A 6,000-nucleotide genomic window follows, 5' to 3' on the forward strand; every position below is an offset into this window, starting at 1 on the left:
CAGGCAGAGACACTGGTATGGCTCCATCGACTTGTGAATATCCACTTTCACTAGCCGCACTCTTAGGGGCCATATTTTCCCTAAGATATGTTTGTGGCATCTTTGTTGGGAAGCATATGGGCTGATTTCTGGCTCCTCTATTTTTTGGTTGGTCTACTTGTCTGTTTTGCTCTATTGTCCTGATGCTTTTGTTCCTCTTTTATTGGAAGCAGGTACTGGGGTATTTCAGCCTCATTCCTTCTGCTTAGGATAGCTTGGAATCTTTGGGGGTCTTTTGTGGTTCCATATGAATGTGGAATTGTTTGTCCTAGTTATGTGAAGATTACCATTGGAATTTTGATGGTGATTTCATTGAGTCTGTAGATTATTCTTAGAAACATAGCCATGCCACAATAATATTCTGCTTAACCATATGCTTGGAAGATCTTTCTATATTGTAGTGTTTTCTTAGATATCTTTCTTGGTTTTCATTGTAGAAATATTTCATTTCCTTAGTTAAGTCTATTCCTAGCTATTTTATTTTATTCTTTTGAGGCTATGACTGCCATAGTGTGCACATAAGCAATGTTCAATTCTCTAATCCTTAAACAAAAGTTAAAAAAAACCAAAAAAGAAGGTATCAGTTTGGATTCTGTGGTTTGGACCTGGTTTGATTTCCAAAGGTTCATATGTTGAAGACTTAGCCCCTACTATAATGTATAACAGAAACTGTAAGAGGTGTGGTTTAGTGGGATTAGGTTATCAAGTTACTGTCCTTAGAAGGGATTAATGCTTGCTTCTCAGAACTGGGTTAGTTACCATGAAAGCAGATGCTTATAAAATGAGCTTGATTCTCTTGTTTGCATTCTTATTTTCTCTCATGTCATATAACATACTCTCTCTCTCTCTCTCTCTCTCTCTCTCTCTCTCTTTCATTAACTGATACCATATACTCAGTTGTGATGTAGCCTGATGGCTCTCAGCTGAGGCCAACAAGATGGGGGTTTCTCAAATATGGAATTTCTGTCTCCATGATATTTGAACCCCAAAGCCTTTTCTTTATAAACATTTAATCTCAGAAATCCTGTTATAGCAATATAGATGTCAAGTAAGAAGATATTGACTACTATATCCTATATTTACATAAAAGATCCAAATATTACTATTTCAGTGTGTAATTATTTTATATTAAGTTATTTATTATCATTGAAGGTGTGTATGTGCATGCACATGTGTATGCACTACACACACGCATGGAGGGGAAAGGACAATTTTGTGAAGTTGGTTCTCTTCTTCCACTTTTACCTGGGCTCTAGAGAATCAAAGTCAGGTGATAAGATTTGCATCTTTTGGCAGGAAGTGCTTTGCCCTCTGAGCCATCATGCTGGCCTCCCATGCGAGATGTCGAGTGGAAGGTTTACCTTCTCTTTTAGTGATAAATTTGCAGTCAGGTGGGTAGCTTGCACTTAGAGCATGTCTTGACTGGCACCTGCCAAATTTGTGGTGTTGAGTAGAGAGATTGCTCATTCTCTTTAACCCTACAGCATGATCTCATGTTGATGTACCCAGAGTGCAGATAATCCCACTTGTCAAGGACTCCTTTTCCATCCTCCACCCTCTCTTACACTACAAATGATAGACTCATTGGGCTACATTCCAACTAAGCAACCTGTCAGTTTTCCCTTACTTAAAATTGTAAGTTTGGACTTTGCAAGCTGATATTTTGTTTGAGGAGTCCCTGGATTTCAGGCACATTTATTCCACATGATAGGCCTTTTTATTCATACCACTTGTGCAAAAATTTGTCAGGAACAATGTAAGAATTGCAACAGCCATGATCGATTTTGGCCTTTGACTTAGTGGAGAAAAACTAAGCATGCAGATGACAACTAATTATGAGCTAAGATGCAGACTCTTGATTAGTCTCCCATGGCCACAGGAACTTAAGCAGAACTTGCACCCTAGCTCAGTGTGAGGCCAGGGTGGGTAGTTTCAGCCGCTCTGGCCCCTGTCCCCTTTAATGGGTGTTTTATGGCTTGAAAGATTTTCGGATGAGCTGAATGAATTACTCTTTGCTTTGGAGAACAGGAAATTGGAGGTCTTTTATATGCACATGACATGGTTTTATTGTCACAAACCAGGAACAGCCTCATGAGTCTAAAAGGAAATGTGGCTCACAATGAGTCGTTTTAAACCCCCTGATCATCATTTTGGCAGATGACCTCCCAACATTGAGTTGGCTTTTATTCAACAACTTATGAATTGCCTTTACTCTTTTAGCCAGTTAGGCTACTGGGTCAAAGGACTCACCCAGGAGGCTGTATTTGTTTAACATTAGGCATCTTATGGGTGCAATACTTGGGCTTTTTTAAAGCCCTTCTTGGGAGATTAGTAAAATGTACTTTGAGAAACATTTTAGCTAAAGTTATTTTGACTTAGTTTGATGTGCTACCACGTTGTTTTTTCACGATCAGATCCACAGTGGTGGTCTGAAGGAAAGCAGCTTTCTACATAGGATCCCAGTAAGGATTTCTACAGGCAGTCCTATTGCAGTGTTCTCAAAGACATTCCACATGCATTCTTACAGATATACCTCAAGGTATTTTGCAGTCAACCACACAGATTCTCACAGGTGTTGTCACATGTATTTCCACATGCTCCCTACAAGTATTCTCACAGAAATTTTTGTAGTATATATTTATATATATTTGAGTGCTTGTGTATGCTGTGTGTGTGTCTGTCTATGTGTGTATGTGTATGCTTGACAAAGAGGCTAGAGTTTAATGTTAAGTGTCTTCCTCAATCACTCCCCATCTTGGATTTTGAGACAGGGTCTATCATTGAACCTGGAGGTCACCGGTTTGACCAGACTAGGTGACCAGCAAGCCCCAGCAATCTTTCTGCCTTTCCTCCTCAGTTTAGGATCATGGGTTTTGTACCACCATTCCTGGCTCTCTACATGGGTGTTGGGAATCTGAACTCACGCTTGTGATTTTAACAAACATTTTACTGTCTGAGTCAGTTCCTCAGCTCTACTCCCAATAACTATTCTCACAGCTATTCATCAGGATTCCCCATAGGGTTTCTATAGACCCCCTGCAGGTATCCTGACAGGGTTCCTGTGGTATTCTCACAGGCATCACACACAGGTCTTTCCAAATGGGCTATTATACATTTCCACAGATTTCTTGAAAACTTTCACAGATATCTCTCAACGTATGTTCATAGTAGGATGGCTATGTATACATGTGCCTGTAACCCCAGGGCTGGGTTGACAGGGACAGGACGATTCCTGGGGGTTTCTGGCCAGGCACTCTTGACCAAATGGATAGGTCCGGGTTCAATGAGAAGTTCTGTCTCAAAAACAAAGTAGAGAGTGATAGAGGTGTATGAGGAGACCAGGTATGTCCAGGGTGGTATGGCTGTAGGCAGAAGAAGGCACCTAAGTTAACCCCTGGGCTCTGTAAGTCGAGCGTTGGCATATTGACTCCTTTGTTCTCTGCATTATGATATTTATCAGTTTCCTGCTTTACACGGCTATGCTGGGTTGAATATGTTCAAAATTCTCCAGTCTTTTCCAGGGCTGTGAGTAGACGCTGTATAAAGAACCAGATGATCTATTTGCTAAATGTGAGTGTGGAGTGCTGGGGCCAGGCCTCCTGACTGCCTGGCTGGAGTCTTCATGTTTGCATGAAGTAGACATATAATTCTAATTTACTGTGGGGAAGTCAAAGAGAGACTCTCTGACTAGAGTGTGACCACAGAGTTCTCTCTATGTGATTTCCAGATGCAAGCTGATGAGCCCGAGGGACTGCAGTCAGGCAGGCAGCCACGTGGTGCATGCGAATGAGTGTGTGCACGACTCGCTTCCTCATCTGGATACATCACAGATCTCAGTTCTCAGCTCTGTGGAGTAAGCTTGTGGAACCTGGTGACCCTAAGTTTGAATCCCAGGTTCTCTGGGAAAAGCAGGAGGTAGAATCTCCGTGAGCCTTTGTCATCTTATCTATGGAATGGCCCTCAAGGCAGTGACTGCCCAGGTCTGTCTCACGTAAGCTGAGATGAAGTGCAGTGCTGACAGAGCCAGTGAGCAGCAGAGCTGGTACATGACCCCCGGGATGTGCTTCTCCTCCAGCCCCAGCTGAGCGGGGAAAGGCTGTTTGTGTTCAACTGTCACCACGGTGACTCTAGACCTTCTTGCAGCTGTCTCCCTGGTGACAGTTGCTATGACTGTCTCAAAGGTCCAGCGGCTGCCACCCGTCACATGGGAGACTGCATGACTTCCGTCTGGAGTCCTTTTAATCTGCGGTTTATTAGGTTTGTTATCTGTGATAAGTTCTTAAATGAGCCACAAATTAAAAAGATTATAAAGCATCCCTGGAGTTTGAGATGGATAACTTGTGCTGTGGGGTCCATTTATGGACCAATTATGATCCATTGACATTTCCACAAGCATCACCAGGCAGTAGCATACAAACGGCTCTCTTATTCATGCCCGGGAAGGAGAGGGAAATGCCAGCTGAGTGGCGGTTATGGGGCTATGATGACTGAACATCTTTTCTATTGTACCCACCAGCTCCCTCTGTTCCCAAACCTATTGTTCATACCCTTTGCCCTCTTCTGCATTCCATCCAGCCCTTTCCCTGGGTGATTGACATGTTCATTCATTCATTCATTCATTCCTTTCTACATTCCTTTCTTCTAGCCCAGCCTTTTTAAAAAATGTGTGATGAGATCTCCCAGCTCTTTGAACAGATGTCAAAATAGCATACACAGTGGGGATGAAGGTAATGATAATTAAAAAACAAAAACAAAAAAGTGGGCTGTTTGTGAATATTTGTAGGCTCCAGGAACTCTACTTTTCAGAGTTGGTGACAGGAGCACAGTAGTAGTCGAATAACTTTGTAAGATCGGAGAGGGTAAGTGCCTTGTCCAAAGCCACACAGCAAAGAGAGGAGTCATGGAAATGTGGTCTATCTCTGTTTCTTCTTTTATAAGATGAGCTGTTGATAGAGCCAGTATGACACAGGCTAGACTTAGGGCATCTTGGCAGGGCTTCTCATAGATGGCGGTGCAACTTTTCTTTGGATGGACTCTGGAAGGATCCACCAGTCCTGTTGTACTGTTCTTTGTAATGATTACCTAATTTATTCTATTATTAACAAAAACTAGGGAGTCAGATTGTAGGGCAAGAACTTGGTTGATCTACAAAGCGATGGAGAAAAGCTCAGATGACCCTCCTCTCTGTTTTTCCAAGATCCAAAAGGGCCAGCTAAAGTCCTAAACCCCTTCTCCTTCCTTCTTGTGTCCCTCTCTGAGTTTGCCAAAAGACTGTTTTATTCTGGGCAGCTAAGTGTGGACTCCATCATCTGAATCAAGGTTCAGTTTATTGGCAGTTTCAGGGGACAGAGGGAATAATATCCCACAATAGTTCTCGGAATGTTAGCATTCACAGATGTTTTGAGTAAAATGAAGCTCTTCTAAGCTATCCAGGAAGAGTCGGCCTCACAAAGAAGGTTCCTGATGTCTAGATCAGCTGTGGAAAGGCAGAGATCTGTGGCAATGGGTCTCTCAGCCTTGATTCTGCCACACAGACTGCAGCCACCCGCCCTATAGAACAGACACACAGAGGGAAGACACTTGCTTTCTCTTCTCTCTGATCCTGTCACTTTCTGATTCTGAGATTTTTAATTACATCTCACAACTCAGTTTCCTTTCTTGTCATATACACACATCACACAAATCCTGCCAGTTAGCCTGTCGGACATCACCCACTTTCCACCACCGCCACAGTGGACCCTGTATACCAGTGTCCTTGGGTCCCCACCCGTCCTTCCCAGCAGGCAACACTGACGGCTTCTACTCCAGCCACCCTGTTGCCATGAACCCAGATGATAACCAACGGCATGCCAGGTTCTGGGAAACCTCTCTCCTCAAGCAGCTTCAAGATCCTGCAGCAATATCTTCTTGGCTGTGCTTTTCTGCTCATGATGTTCCATCTGCCCAGAATGTGTGTCCTGA

This window comes from Arvicola amphibius, chromosome 15 (genome assembly GCF_903992535.2).
Source record: "Arvicola amphibius chromosome 15, mArvAmp1.2, whole genome shotgun sequence".
NCBI lineage: Eukaryota > Metazoa > Chordata > Mammalia > Rodentia > Cricetidae > Arvicola > Arvicola amphibius.